The sequence below is a fragment of the Neopsephotus bourkii genome, unplaced genomic scaffold (genome assembly GCF_033783945.1).
Source record: "Neopsephotus bourkii isolate Nb327-2 ecotype Australia unplaced genomic scaffold, CSIRO-AGI_Nbou_v1 NB_991, whole genome shotgun sequence".
Taxonomy (NCBI): Eukaryota; Metazoa; Chordata; class Aves; order Psittaciformes; family Psittacidae; genus Neopsephotus; species Neopsephotus bourkii.
Window position 1 is genome coordinate 3,488,051 of NW_026901483.1, and position 16,235 is coordinate 3,504,285.

The 16,235-nt window shown below is 37.1% G+C and overlaps 1 long non-coding RNA gene across 3 annotated transcripts in view; it reads left to right on the plus strand.

Annotated features, from left to right (window-relative positions):
* The window catches only part of LOC133215607 (uncharacterized), a 356,656-nt gene that overhangs the window by 123,134 nt on the left and 217,287 nt on the right, over positions 1-16,235 (plus strand). The gene's annotated exons all lie outside the window — the stretch shown is intronic.

The following is a 16,235-nucleotide window of genomic DNA, read 5'->3' on the forward strand; positions in this document are numbered from 1 at the left end:
TGATGGACGTTGTTATTCCGATTGGTTGCTGTGCGGTGTGACTCGTTTGGCTGTGCGGAATGATGGTGTCTTTATCTGTGCTTGTTGAGTAATACTGAAAACAGTCTGTTCATTTTCTCTGTAATAAAAGGAGATTCTTCATCCTCATTCCATTTACTAATTTCATTTAGTTGTGGACACTGCAGGTGTCTGCATCTTCTGTTATGTAGAAGTGTGCTGAAGCTGCTCCTAGGGGATACTTTGTGCACAAGCATCTTGAACCAGTCTAATTGTCAGTACTGACATTTAGGAAGTAAATTCTTTTCCAGTTTATTTTATATCACTGTGGAAGCAGTTTAACACTTTTCCCTCCAATTTAAAATGGCTGAAGTCTCCTGCATTAGCAAACTTAGATGCTTTTTCTGGGAATTATTATTCTTTCCCTTTCTTTGTTTAGTTAGAAAGTTCTAGATAGTTTATTTGGCATCTATAGGCTTATTAGAAGTCCTCTTGCAGCTCAGTTTCACTAGATCTTCAAGTATTTCAGTCTTCACCTTCTTATCCAGGATGCAAGCAATCTTCCTTTAAATTGTACTCACCCAGATGACACAGCTTCTCTTAAATAGAGAATCAGTAAGTTTTGGTTTTTAAATGATAAAAACACTGAAAGTAAGTCTAGACAATGCAATTTGTGGTGTACACACTGAAACAGTTCTATGGGAAGCTCAACCACAGTAATTCTCAATCCTCCTAGACAGTTACACAGTATTATCAGTGCACTGTTAGCCAAAACAATATAGGAAAATTTGCAGACTAGCTCAGGAGTGTTCAGGATGATCTTGCATTCTAACAATGGTCTATAAATCATAGACTTGAGAATTATCATCAGCATAAGGGTAACGAAGTCTGTATCCTCTGATGAGAGACAATGACAAAGACCAGTGTTTGACTTCCCATTAAGTTTGCAGACTTAAACCCAAATGGGCAATGGTACCTGTATCAGAGGTAATCAGTTACAAAACTGAACGATATGCTGCTCAAGAAAGGCAGCTGCCCTTATAGCACATTCTTTGCAATGATTAGCTAACAGCAGTTTGTGCTGGTGGTGTGATACGTACTTTGAAAGTAAAGGGAAAATGAGTTTCTGTTGAGCTATGGAGATGTGGTACTACACTCAGTATACATTAAGGTTCTATTTCTTTAGATGTTTGCAGACAAGTACTCTTTGTGCCTTAGAGAACAAAGCACTGTAAAAATGGGCCAGCAAAATCTGGATTGTTTGCACTCCCCATTAAAGTGATTGTAGGTAGTATTGAATGGTAAATTTCAGTTGGAGCTTGCAGTTGTGACAAGTAATTGATAACAAGATATAGAATAGTAAACATTAATTGGTAAGAGCTTGTTAGAAAGGGAAAGCATCTGATTTCGAACTGCTAACAAGTGATTCAGATGTGCTTAATTCCACTTACAGATAATTTAAACTGTCTTAAAGGGCCTTACACTAACTCTCATATTAAGTGCTGAGGTATTTCCTAGCTTCCCATTTTGGCAAACTAGCTTTTGCTAGCTAGGACTTGTTGACTAAATTGTTTCTATGTAGCATAAAATAATAAGCCGCTGGAAGCTTTATGCTTTGCCATTTCTACCCATCCATACAGCTAGTGAGAAAATACTCTAAATCCTCATTAATGCAAGTGTAACTTCCGAGTTTAAATACAATCTTCTCAATTAAATGCAATATCCTTAGTGCAATTTTATGTCTAATGGAAACAATGTCTCAGTAACTTTCATTGTTCCTGTTTTTTCCTCAGCTGTAAAATTGTCAGTTACTTCTGGTACCTGTAAATAATGCCAGAAAATACATTATGTACCTTCTTGAATTGTGTCTAGAGGCCCAAATTCTGACGTTTAAAGGTGACTATCAAAACAAAACCACAAATTCAAATTAAAGTTCTTAGGTTCTTAGACGACTTCTTTTTAGATTTGCAAGTCCTGGTTTCAATAACCAGATATGAATCTATTGATTTTCTTAAGTCATGTTTGCTTTAAATTTTTCAGGTCTACCATCACTTTTAATGTTTCAGAAGTGCTCTGGAAATAGAAGAATCTATATTGTCTAGTTAGTTCGTTGCGGCTGTTGAGTTAGTTTTGAGTCAGTTCATATTTTTCTAGAATGATTGTTCTAAATTTGGGCAAATAACTTTGTTATGCCAGTCATAGAATGGAATATGACTTCTGGACTAAAAATTCGTAGAATTTGTTTTTTTCCAAAGCTATGAAATATTTCCTTGTGTTTCGGTGAAATGGTCTATTGGTCGGTTTGGTCTTATTGCTGGTCTCTCATTTGTTTTAAAGATAGAATTGGTTGGGTTGGAAAGGACCTTAAGATCATCCAGTTCTAACCCCCTGCCATGGGCAGGGATGCCTTACACTAGACCACATCACTCAAGGTTCTGTTCAACCTGGCCTTGAATACTGCTGTTGAATACAAGGATGGAGTAATTACCGTTTCTGTGGGCACCCTGTGCCAGCACCTCACCACCCTCACAGTAAAGAACTACTTCCTTATACCTAGCCTGAACTTCCCCTGTTTCAATTTAAACCCATCACCCCTTGTCCTATCACTAGGTCAGTTTTGGAATTTTACTTTTAAGTTTTAAGGATTGAATGGACTGTAAACAGCGCTCTGTTGAGACCCAGGAAGTCATACTTGGATTGTAGTTTTCATGATGAAAATCCATTAGTTTTGCCTTCTATTTACTAAGCTGTTCATATTGGAAAATCAACAGTTCATCGTGTTTCGGTAAAAAGTTCATAGACATTGAACAAATCTAATGTCTCTGGTTACTTTTGTTCTCGGGCTCCGTACAAAAACTGTGAGCACTTTTTTGCTTTTCTTTTTCTTTGTAGTATGGCTGGTGCTTTTATGCTTGTTGGCTCCCAAACTTTCTTGATCCCAAAGTCTTAGAAGTAGATGCACATTTATTTACACATCAGACATTTGAATAACAAAACACACTTTCTAAAGTGCTGCCAGATGATAAATTAAAATAATTCTAAAGTTGACGTGTTTTCCACAGGGGGATGGATTTTTTCAGTTATTGTCTAGGCTAGCAAAATAATTTGTACAAGCTATTTATCATTTCATAAGTATCCACTCCATCCCCCCAAAAAGTTCAAATGAACAAAAAACCCCAACAAAAACACAATAAGGAAACCCTAAAACCTCACCAACAAACCCACTTAAGCATCTGAAGACTTTACCTTAAAATATAGAGGACTGCTAGGTTACAGATATACTCAAGATTCAATGTAAATCATAACTGGAAAAATCTTTGCACATCTTTTCACGATTGCATATCAAATCAGATGGAAAAATCAGCTTCCCAAGAGGTTCTTCCCATGGGGACAGTTTGCTCATAGGTTAAGAAATGGTACTTCCATTTTTATCTATTTTTAGAAAAGATTGATTAAGCTGGAATCTGCAAATAGGGATTCCAGATTCATTAGTATTCACTGTCCAGGTCACCAGGCCAAGAATCATAATCAGCCTATCTTGCTGAGACATTAAACGACTTATCCATAGTTTTTTATGTCTTCTCTGTTGCATCTCTCACTGGAAAAGGAAGTGATGTATTAAGTATCTGCTTTTTATGCAATGCAAATATTGATTGAAGAGAGTAACCACACCTTTGTTATTTGTGATTTGAAAGCATCACCTTGCATCTGTTTAGGAGAGGAGTTGCTATTCAGTGCTTTTGCCATTGGTGTTTTCTTGGCATTGACAATGTCAGTTGTAGACCACTGTGCTTCTGTGTTGGGTGTCCTTTGAACAGGAATTGTGTGGCAGGGTAAACAAGAATAAAATAATTGGACAGAACAGGATTAGGAATGAGAGGATAAAGCCCCACCATCAACAACCATGCAGTTTGTTTATAAAATAGCAACTTAAAAGCTTATAAACATGAGGAAGTGCAAGCAAACAGTGAGTCAATATTGGGCATTGTTACAAACATTGGCAGTGAAACTCTAATAGCCTGACTGGTGCCAGACTCCAAAACTGACCTCAAAAAACATCCTAGCTAGCTTTTCACAAGGAAGCCTTCATAATGTAAGGGCCAATGGGACAGAATAAGAATAGAGACTTAACAAGTCGGAAGAGGTCAGAGGCTTCCTCTTTAATGCACCCTGTCCTTGTAACTAGAGCAGGACAATACTCAATCTGAAAAAGTACACCCATGTAGTACGTCGATCTCCAGACACTTTTAGAATTGGTTTCATTTCAGATAGTAAAACCCTGATTATGTATTGTGTTCTCAAAGGCTTAAATCTGCATGAGAATCTTGCAATTAAATGACCTTTTTGTTTTGAACTTTAGAGGTTAATATCAGAACGAGGAGCACAACTCTTTATTTGTCAGGTTATTTCATGCTTGGGTCAGGATGCCCCAGAAGTACTTGACGGATTCTGGTTCAATTCCTTTTTGTTCTTGTTCATATTTATCTTCTTCAGAGAGGACAGAACTTGTATATGATTACTGGGACTCCCTGGACAGTAAATAGGAGGGCAAAAATCCCTGAAGTGCATGCACATCAAATGAAGGACACAGCAGACACTGTTCATGTGCTTAGTTTTACGTATGCCTTTGTGACTGCTGGCCTTGGACTTCCATGTGCTTGATGTTTTTCTTTAGAACTACTGTTTGCTTAATGTCTGGAAATTCCAGGAAAATAAAGACTTATTTCCAACGAAATAGAACAGGACAAAATTTTTACTGGAAAATAGAGTAACTTAACATACAGTAGTCTGAGAGGAAAACGTGTATTTTGGACCTCTTATTAGACAGGTCCTTTAATCCCAGTTTGAAGAAGGGATTGCAGTGTGGTCTATTTTTACTGTGTGTCAAAGCATAGCACCAAGGCACTTCTAAATAGAAGTGCTAGAATTGATAATTACACCACTCAATGGATAGTTATGACATAGTGATGAGTATAGTGGCAATTTTCCATTGTCTTGTAGAGCAGCCACAGTATGAACACTCTTCAGGTTGTATTTTAATAAAACCTAAAAACCTCATCTTATTGGCCTATAAAAAAGAGACCCCATTTCATAATGCACTACTGGCACTCTGATATGATTGCCTCCAATCTAATTTATTGCATTTTCTTACTGGACTATGGCCTGCAGAAGAGACAAAGCATGTAATTCTTTGGGAGAGATTTAAGAAAATAATCTCATTTTAACCATTGAGAGGGTAATTGCTATGGACAGAGGAAACAACTTGAAGGGGCATTTGAAGACCTGCTCTTCCTAGAAAAAGTAGTTCTGGGAAAGCTGAGAACACAGAGCAAAATGTTACCAGCTCTTTCAGGGATGACACAAATGAATTGCTAATATCCTTGGAAAGACTGGGCATCCTGACAAACCAGGCCTGAAGAACCGCTTTAAAAGAACACCCTCAGACCTTCCAAATACCAAGCCCCAAGTGACAATGGCAGGTTAGCACAGTGTACTCAAAATGACTGTGTCTTTTACACTCCATGATCAACTTTGCTGCCTTTGCTGTTAGTCAGCCCCAGGTATGATGCTGGTGGGATTTCCATGAGCATTTCCAGTAACCTTCCAAGTATGTGGAACTTTGAGTTCAAAGTGCCTCCCCAAAAGCTTTCACTTGCTATCTGAAATGACTTTTCCTGTCAGTCACCATCGCTGTGTCCTCTAGTAGGTTCAGGTTATGTTTCCCCATATTAAGAAAATATCTTTGCTATTTAACTCAAAGTTAGAGTCTTTCAGAAGATAATTTTGTTGCAGTGTGGTTTTACTGCCAGCTCCTTAAAACGTTTCTAATCAGTATGCTGAAAAAGTTTGAGGTGAGATTCCTCTGCCATTAACAGTGGCAGAGCTTGAAAAAGCCAATGTGGTGTGTAAATATTTTACTGCTGGCGCACTTCCCACAGGCTGTGCAAACTTCAGGCAAATAAAATCACTGGAAAATTCTAAGATGAAAAGAGATGAAACAAGAAACAGGACAGAAAATAAAAATAACGATTAAGACAGCTGCTTGATCCTGTCAGATGTAAAATAATGAAATGTATGAAAAGTATTGAAATGTATCCTAACAGGCTTGCTCAGTGATGTATGATTCTAGCTGTTTCAGCTTGTGTGTGCTTCAGGAAATGGAAGGAAGCTGAGATTATAGCAAAAATCTGTTCCGTGAAGCTAGTGCTCCTCGAGAACATCTTAAGTGGATATAATTTAAATGCATGTCAACTGGGCCAGGTGGAGTTGGATCATTTTCTCAAGCTGATCTCAAATTGTGTTTCCAGCTGGTAATATTTTAGTCTACTGTTGTCATAAGCAAAGAGTAACTAGAGGATGAAATGCATTCTGTTCTCTTTCACTAAAGGAAGAGGTTTGCATCGTGTCAGGTTTATTGTTTGTTGTTACACAGTAGTTCGTTTGCTGTTCTTTCTGTAATGGATGTGGCTCTCTATTACTCCCTGGGAATGCAGCATAATCCTAGGAAGACTGGGTTGTCCAGGTCTGTGGAGGCTTGTCCTGGGCTCAAGCCAGCTTTTGTTTACAGCAGTGCCTTGCTGTTAGAGGCAAAGGTATAAGAATGTCCAGTGTTTTTTTGTGATCTATGCTGTGGTAACAGATGTAGCATGGACAGATCAGATGGGCCTTGGCTGTGCCCTTTTTAAATGGAAGGAATACCCCTATGTACTGGGTAAACTTGAACCACCATTTCCACTGCCTATTTCTAGTGCCTGTGCGCTGTATTTTACAGAAGAATAGTAATTTTTCAAGTAAGAAGTATATAGAGAAGTATGTAGGAGAAGAATAATCATTATACGATAATTCTAGAATTCTGAATGGAAGAATTTTGGTGCAGGGTTTTGTGCTTTTGGGTTATTTTTGTTTGTTTAATTTTATACCATTAACCCGTATTAAAAAGCTTGAAAAAACGTTCATGAAAGATAAGTGTGAGATGTCAATTTTTAGTTCCTTTCTAACTGTACAACTGTCATATTGATTTGGTCATAAAATATGGATCAAGTACTTAAGACTGGTTTTATCCAGTATTTTGGAGTTCTGCCTCTGGCCTTTTGTTCAGCTGCAGAATCTGAGAACGTCTTCTGACTTGTCTAAGGCATCAGTTTCTAGAACACTTTTAGATCTAGGTCCTATAATCCTGTCATTTTTCTAAAATACTATTAAGAGATACGTTGCACAATTGTCATGGACAGAGACTGTTTTATTACTTTGCACATTACAGCAGGGCAGAGAGAAAAATCTTGTTTGCCCCGTGCTGACTTAAGATGAAATGGAGGCACGTGGCATTATATTGCTCCTTCTTATGGACATACTCAAGAAGGAAGAAACCTCTGGTTTGCAGTTCAGCTTGGAGAAGGGAAGCTGTGTGGTGACCTCATAGCAGCCTTCCAGTATCTGAAGGGGGCTACAAGGATGCTGGAGAGGAACTCTTCATCAGTGACTGTAGCAACAGGACAAGGGGTGATGGGTTCAAACTGAAACAGGGGTAGTTCAGGTTGGATGTAAGGAAGAAGTTCTTTACTGTGACGGTGGTGAGGCGCTGGAGCAGAGTGGCCAAAGAGGTGGTAAATGCTCCATCCCTGGCAGTGTTCAAGGCCAGGTTAGACAGAGCCTTGGGCGACATGGTCTAGTGTGAGGCATCCCTGCTCATGGCAGGGGGCTGGAACTGAATGATCTTAAGGGCCTTTCCAACCCAAAGCATTCTGTGATTCTGTAAGAAGAAAACAGGAGTGAATATGCAGGAAATCTACAGTGCAGCAGCAACTGAGATTTCACAGGGAGCGCATGAAATACTTTATACCTAAAGATACAATGGAGTGTGTGTGTCACAGTTTACTGCAGCCTAGGAAGACCTGAAGATAGCTTGATTGAAAGCAAGCCTGAGAGTAAGGGAAAACCCTGCAAGGATGCAAGGGGAAGACATTTGCTTACAAATCTCCTTTATTTCTGATCTTTCTCAGTCATTCTCAATTCTCTCCATACCAAAAATTAGTTGCCTGTTGTGTATTTTCAAAAAACCTGGCATTTGAGCTTAAAAGCCGTTCTGATCCTTTTAGATGTGCTTGTTCTTCAGAAAAGGGCTAGACAGATTTTTGTCAAAGCTCCGACCAGTTTGAGCTCCTGTCATTGTAATAGGTGCTGACTTGTTTATGTATACTGTCAGTGAATATTGCTATTTTAAATGCCACTTGTGCTTGCTGATACCTTTCTGGAATTATGGGACTAAACAAATTAGACTTGCAAAAATTGTGGGTTTATATGTGCTTTTGTTATGTTCAAATGCTTAAAGCATAAAAAGAAATGGATGCATTTTGTTTATGGGTGTTTTGATGCCGCTTGAACTGATCTCAAGTAAAATTCTGACTGTTTCTCATGGTCAAAACCCAAATTTTGACCATTTTTCGTGGTGATTTTCTGTTCAAGCAGAAACTTTTATATTGAATATTTGGGAATGCAGCTGAGTTTTTTAACTTCTGTGAGTTATTCTTTAGCATACAGAATTAGGTGAACTAAAGAAGGTAAGCTATAGCTTGTGAATGCCTCTTTGGATACTAGAATTCTTTATTATACTGAAATAAATTAGCTAATACAAAAGGAGCTCTGTATGAAGTTTTATTCCCCCCACCCCCGACTGGTAGCATAGGAAGATTTGTTCATAGGGAAGTGCTTGTTCCAACAGCAGAACAAATGTTACGAAAATACACTTGTCTGTTCCCTTTTAGTTTGGAATGTAATAGTCCAGGGTTAAATTTTCTTGTTTAGTGCTGTTAATAAATTGCTTTTGGAATAAAAAGGAAAAACAGAGCCAAAGAGTTTTTGTGACAGTATTGGGAATGCCTTTCTCATTTGTTCTGTACCAATTGTCTTGAAGTCTGTAGGTCTCCCTTACTCCCCTGTTAATACTGCCTTGAAAAGTCAAGTCTGTTGTGTTTCTGTTTTTATAATGTCCCTGAGCAGTAACTTCTGAATTGTACCAGGTAATTCTTTTCACAAAGAGGGATCAACCTTTGAAGAATTGCAGGCATTGCCTGATAGGCCTGACCCATTGCTCCGAATGAAGCAAATGACCAAGGATTTTACTGGTTTGGTTGCATTTATTCATGATATCATAAGCACTGTGACCTGTCTTCTGTTCTTGTAGCTATTATCCAGCAGTGTGTTGATTCAGTCCATTTGGGAGTCTCTTTTGAGAACATGAGGATTAAGAAGAATCAGTCTTTCACACTTTCAAACTCAGGAATATTCTATACTTTCTGGCCTCTGTGGTTTATCTTTTTATTTCCCAGTAGCACAGGCAGTATGTACAGTTTCTAATGGACGTGGTCTTTGAAGGTGGAATATCCCTTAAGGTGAGGGCAAGGTCGTTGCTCTGTCCCAGCATGTTTGCTCTTTAACATAGCTGGATGCAAACTGTTCAATGAAATATATTTTCTGTTGGAAAAATGCCAGTTAGTAGGTTCTTCCTGATCCTTGGTAGCTGCTTTAATCACCAGACCAAAGCTAGTCCCTCATTCTCTGTCTTAGTGAAAGTGTAATTACACTAAGTAGAATGTCTCCTAAAGAGAGTAAGAGCTCTCTAGTTTGGGGATTAAGGCGTGCTGCTGCTATGTCAAATGGTCAGATTGAGATACTTGGCCCTACGTTGAAAATAAAAAGCTGGAGAGTGGACCTTAGTAAGAGCTTTACAACTCCTTGCCACAGGATGCTGTAGGTATTGAAGAGTTTGCATCGGTTCAGAGAGAACTGAAATCACTTCTTAGAAGAAAAATCCTTATGGTCTGCTAAATACAGAAATATTTAAGAAGTTCCTGGGCTGCAGCTTGTCGAATTACCATCTAATACATAGCATTGTGAGTAAGGAGATAGTGAGCTAAGTAGGTCAGTATGGCTGCATTTATATTCTCTGTGTGTTCACTGGGAAGAACAGCAATACAAACATGAGTCTGCTGTATCACAGGTGAGAGTTTGTCTATGAGACTTGCTTTCTCCTTCTGTGCTATGCAAGAGGGGTGCCTGGTTTGCAAAACATTTCTAAGCTGTCTGGCTCTTTGTTTCTCATTAAAATGAATGTGTTTTCTAGTCAACCCTTCCCTTAAGCATAAAAGTGTAGGAAAGTAAACTCATCGATGCTAAGTACTGGTGTGATGGTGAGGCTCAGTGAATGGGCAGTAGTGAAAGTTTATAAAGTGAGGAAAAACCCCAATTTTATTACTTTTTTTTTTTTATGTAGGAGGGACAGAGAAAGTCTAAGTGAGAATAAAGGGAAACAGGCAATTTTTTCTTAGCAAGAGACATAACCCTGAAACAGGAAAGACTCTAATAGGAGCTGAGATTTTTTTTTCCCTGCTGACACGTCTTACCTGGTGTAGTATTTCTAGTGGCTCCACATCTAAGAAGTCCTCAATACGTTTTTTGTGTTAGCAGCACTTTGATATTTGGAGGCTGAACAATTACAGTTCTAGCACAATTACAACTGTAGCTGGAGTCAGTGCTCCCATTACTGGTAATGGAGGCTGGGTCTCTGCTCCTGAGTGAAGCACTCAATATTCACCCGTAATTGTCTATAGAATCAAACCATGTTCACTTTATTATTTGACATTTCTTCCTCTGACAGCCCTGTAAACACATCAGAATTACTTTCTTGGATGTTTGGTACATACCCCTTTGTATCCTTTGAGTCATTTCTGCTAATTTAAGACATTCCAGCATGTTGCACTGTGAAATAATTGCTGAAGATGGTTAACCTATTGATCTGTTACCCCTTCCTGTGCACTGCTTGTCCCCTCCCATTTCTCTTCTCTTCTAGGCTTTCTCATTATCTGTAGCTCTTATGTTAATATTAATGAAATTTAATTGCATTAATTTTGTAATTGCAGTGCTGGCTGGAGACTTGAAAAGGGGTGTTAGTTGAAGGAAATTTAGACATAATACCAAATTCAGGGATGGAAAATCAGGCAAGTAGTTATGGTTATGACAAAGAAATACTAAATAATACATTGATCTGTGTCAAATCAAAGATGGAGCTTCCACATAGAGGTGGAATTTGTAAGCAAATAATTTTTTCTAAATGCATCATTGTTTGTTACATATATACCATTTACTGCTAGTTTGCTGATAATTGCATAGATATTTCCATAATGATACAGCACCTATCCTGATCGAGTGGGGTTTTTGAATAGTGCAGTAGAAATGAAGAGAACTTAAACATACCAGCATGTAAACATAAGCATACCTATATATATATAAAAATACAAGCAGAACTACACCTAATATAAACATAAAATGTATCTAATATAAATGTAAGCATAGCAATATACATATAAGCACACATAATGGAAAAATAAACCTAGCAATGTGCCTATAAAACATGCCTAATGTAAAAACAGAAATGTGAAAATATAAATGTAGAAATGAAAATGTAAACATATGTAATGTAAATATAAGTAATATAAACATTTAAAGTAAGTATAAGCATGTGTAATGTGATTAAACAACAATGTGGCTATAAGCATACACAATGTAAATGCACCTAATGGAAACATAAATATACCTCTATAAATATAAACATACTTAATGTAAACATGAACACAACAGTGTAAATATCCATGCATAATATAAACATAGTGATGTTAACATACATAATGTAAATAGAAACGTATGTAATGTTACAGAAACATACCTGTATAAATACAAATGTACCTAATGTAAAATCCTAGATGTATACAAACATCATGTAAATATAAGCATGCTTAATGTAACCATAAACATAGTAATATAAATATACACAGAATGTACATATAAACATACATAATATATCTAATATAAATATACTTTATATATCCATAAACATACACAGAATCAAAGAATGGTTTGGGTTGGAAAGGACCTTGAGATCATCCAGTTCCAACCCCCCTGCCGTGGGCAGGGACACCTCACACTAAACCATATCACCCAAGGCACTGTCCAACCTGGCCTTGAACACTGCCAGGGATGGAGCATTCACAACCTCCCTGGGCAACCCATTCCAGTGCCTCACCACCCTAACAGGAAAGAACTTCTTCCTTATACCCAATAATATATACGTAAACGTACATAATGTAAGCATAAATATAACTAACTAAACGTAACATGAAGTTAATGCTACATGCCAGGAATAAAGCCAAGCAGACTGGGAAGGACGGACAGTATATAATTCCATAAAACAGTTTCTTACTTTCTGTACTGAAAAGGCTGTGGAAGAATGAAGGTGAATATCCAGATACTATTCTTTGGTTGTGAAATCATGCATACATTCTGAAAGAGAGTTTCCTCTTGCATTTTGGAGTGTACTGTAGTGGTGGCATCATTTGTTTATAAGGAATGTAATGTTTGATTATATTGTCTCTCTTGGTTTAACATACACGTTTATGACTTAGTCATGAAACCAGACCAATTTATCTCATTAAAAAAAAAAAGAAAGGAAATAAAATCTTGAAAAACCTTTTAACTTTCAAAGCTTCATCTGTTCTTTGTGTGCGTGTGGTTCTTCAGCCTGGATATTTTTAGACTAGTACTCCCATTGAAACCGTGAGTTTTGAATGTTTAAAGAATGCATGAATACATCTTTATGAAGATCATCTTTGCTCCCATATTGTTCCAGTTTCATTGCATGTATGCAAACAGCAAACTTGGTAGAAGCTGTTTTCCCTTTCATTCAACTCGGCATACCTTTTTTTCTGTTTTCAGAGATAAAAATGCTATGATGTTGTAATAGCAGAGTTCGTGCAACAAAAGAGAACAATTTGTTGACTTGGAATAAGTACTTTGCTGTTTGCTCGGCTAAACTGCATCTCATCACAAGAAAGTATTTACATTTAATGACCATTTCACTGTGCTATTTGCTCAGAATGCATTTCTTAAAATTGATTAGGAGTTTTTTCTTCTATCACCTTATCTTTATTTTCCCCAAGAGCATTGCTGGCCTGCCAAGCCATGATAACTTCCCTGAAATGCCATGATCAGTGAAAAATGACACTGTCCAAGTCTCCAGGTGGTGTCAGAAACATTGCATGCATTTCCTAACTGAGATTAGATAAAAGAAGTATACATGAAACCCATTTAGGTGCGTGTTTATTGGGTTATCCTAGCCATTAAGGAATAAGAATAGTCAAATTTAGTAATATAACACTATCAAAATATGTATCTTAAAGCTTTTTCATCTGTTCGAGCCTTTGCCATGTTAGTGTTTGCAATGTAAATGCTACAGGCTTTTCTAGGTCATTTAACATTATATGAGGAATCACTGCTCTGACCCCATATGGTGAAGTGTCAGAAGCTAAACAGATTGGCAGGGCAGGGTCATAATGCACTATAATCCTTGAGGACATCAGATGCTGTTTAGCCAGTTCAAAGCAGCTTGACATTCCTTTCACTAGTGACACTTTATTTCTCTGTAATAGTTCTGTCATAAAAACTAACTGCAGCAGACAGATTTGATATGAATTTCCTGAAGTAGTTTCAGGAGAGGTGGACAGGGTTTAATTCTAATATATATATTGTGCATTAGTTGGTTGATACAACAAACTACATGTCTTGGAAGCGGAATAAATCTCTGGCTCTTGCAGGTTTTTTCTGCATACATTACTAAGTCATGAGGGAAGAGGTTATGTGCTTTGAAGTACGGTGGTTTAGTAGTCAAATCACACTGGTGATAGGCCTCCTACATTCTGTTTTCAAAATTATTATTTGCTATTTATAACAATCCCATTGCACTTTCTCTATTTCTCTTATGCATTCATAGTATGAAGAAGAAAAGTGTTATCTGCAGAAAGATTGCTTTGGATGGGACCTCAGGAGACTGTCTAGTCTGTCTCCCGATGCAAGATGGAATCAAAGCACAAGTAGATGCTGGCAGACCATCTTTTTAAGATGAGAGATCTTAAAAGATCTCTTCTAACCATAAACCAAATCTGATACATTTCAGGAAGAAAATTGTTAGATTTTGCATAAGAAACATTGACATTGTTTCCTAGTGAGCACAGTGTTGATTATTTTTCCATTTATTGTTTATGGTAAACCACCCAACCAGGACTTACTTCAGTATGTGTGTGCATGTTTGTGAACACGTGTGTATATATGTATGTATAGTATGTGTCTATATATACATTATATATATATATTATGTATATATATACATGCAGATAAACATGAAGACCATAATGGCATCAACATTATTCAGAAAAACCCTGTTAAAAATCATTAGAGATTGATATTCCTGAAGCTGAAGGAGTAGGAATATGGAGTTTCTATTCACAGCAATCCCCTCTGCAGAAGTTTGAACTTGTTAGTTTGTACATCTCATTTTCCTCACCTTTAGAGACGATATAACACTTAGTGCTGCTGTAGAGCATTAAGAATCTGACATTTCTGACATATTTTTGTTGTTTTGGCTCTCCCTTCATCTCAGCTTCTCAATGGTTTTGCTTATCTATTTGGTTTTATCAGACCAGAATTATATTCTATAACTACACTAGAATTTAATGGTAAATATTTGCATGACACTCTCTATATAAATATTTAAAGTGGAACTCACATGTTTGAAGATGCGTGCTAATGGTATTGAGGGTTTTTGTGTGTTTTATTGCCTAGGTAATTGTAGAAATGTTTATTTAAAAACTGATCAGGCTCGAATTGCATCTTCAAGGTATATTTGCTATGAATACATAGTGAACCAATGTGTGCATGATGTGTGTCAGCTCACAGGGCAATTATTTCATTGATTTATGAATGGACCTGGGAAAATATAGGAGGTTGGAACTAAATGATCTTAAGGTCCTTTCCAACACTAACTATTCTATGATTCTATACTTCTTGGATGGCAGTTGCAGTCCAAGAAGAATGTCTGTGTTTCTGCTGTTATCTGAGACGTTATTCAGCTTGAAATACAGGGTTATTTATCTCAGGCACTTCAAAATTTCCTTTAGCCTCTGCAAGCTATTGCATTCCCAAGAGATCACCGAGATCCATCTCTACAATAATCTCATGCTGTTTTTTCTCTTGTTACAATGTTTGTTGCTCTTTTTTGTCTCTTTTTGTTTTTTTTTGAGATTCATTTAACTATGCATTTGATAAGTTTGCTTTCCCTCCCTTTACAAATAAGGTCTTTGCCTGTTTTGGCTCTTCTCATGTTTCAGTTTTAGCCTACATTTTGAGTTCAGCCCTAAATCCTTGGGGTCTGGATATCCTCGATCTTATTTCTTCTATTATTATTACTATTTATCTGCTAGGAAAAGAGAAAAAAAAATTTTTTTTACTAACACTCAGATATCAAATTCTGTATTCTTCTATGTTGTGGGGCTTTTCTTACACATAAAACAACTTGTTCAATAGCATCATTCTAAGAAAGTTCAGCAATGTACAATATTTGATCTTTCTTTGTGTTTGCTTTGACTACTCTCTTTGGCGAGTGATATGTGTAATACTGTCACATGCGGTTCCCCTGACTATCTTAAGAGCAGAAGAATGTAAAGCAACTTTGTAGTGTTCCTAGTCTCATGATTGTAAGTAAGATTTTTTTTTTTTTCCTGGGGTCATTAATAGAACTGTAGTCTTAAGCAATCTAATTCCTGGTTTAGGTTACTGTATTTTATAATGCAAAGCTAAGAAAAACAGCTCAAATGCTTGGCTTGCTCAGATGATGTTTAAATTTTAATCTGCAGTGAGTAACAATTGTGGAATTCTTTTGTTATCTGTCAGCATTTTATATTATCCAGTGGGAATCCTGTGCAACTTCAGAGAAGACCCATCTGTTTTACTGTTCTTCTCATTATGCCAATCAAAAAGTCACTTGTATAGTGAGAGTGAGTTACACAATGTTTTTGGTTGAGTCACAGAGGAAAATGAACCTCCCCTACCCCCCCTGCTGTGAAGAGCTGGTTTTAGTTCTAAGAATCTGTGTTTTGTGAATAGAACACTCAGCGAGTTACCTTTTAACTCAGATTGTAATTAGTTGATGTAATAACTATTGACTTTGCTGTAGGGATATGCCAGTATTATTGATATGACAATTAAATGCAAAATGATTAGTCTATTAAAGAAGTACTAATTGACTTTTGTCTTACTAAGCTAAACTATTAAGAGCTGACTGGTCAAAATAAAGTGAGCTGTATCTGTAATGATTAAGCTCTGGATTTGAATTCTTACGCTACTCTCATTTGTTC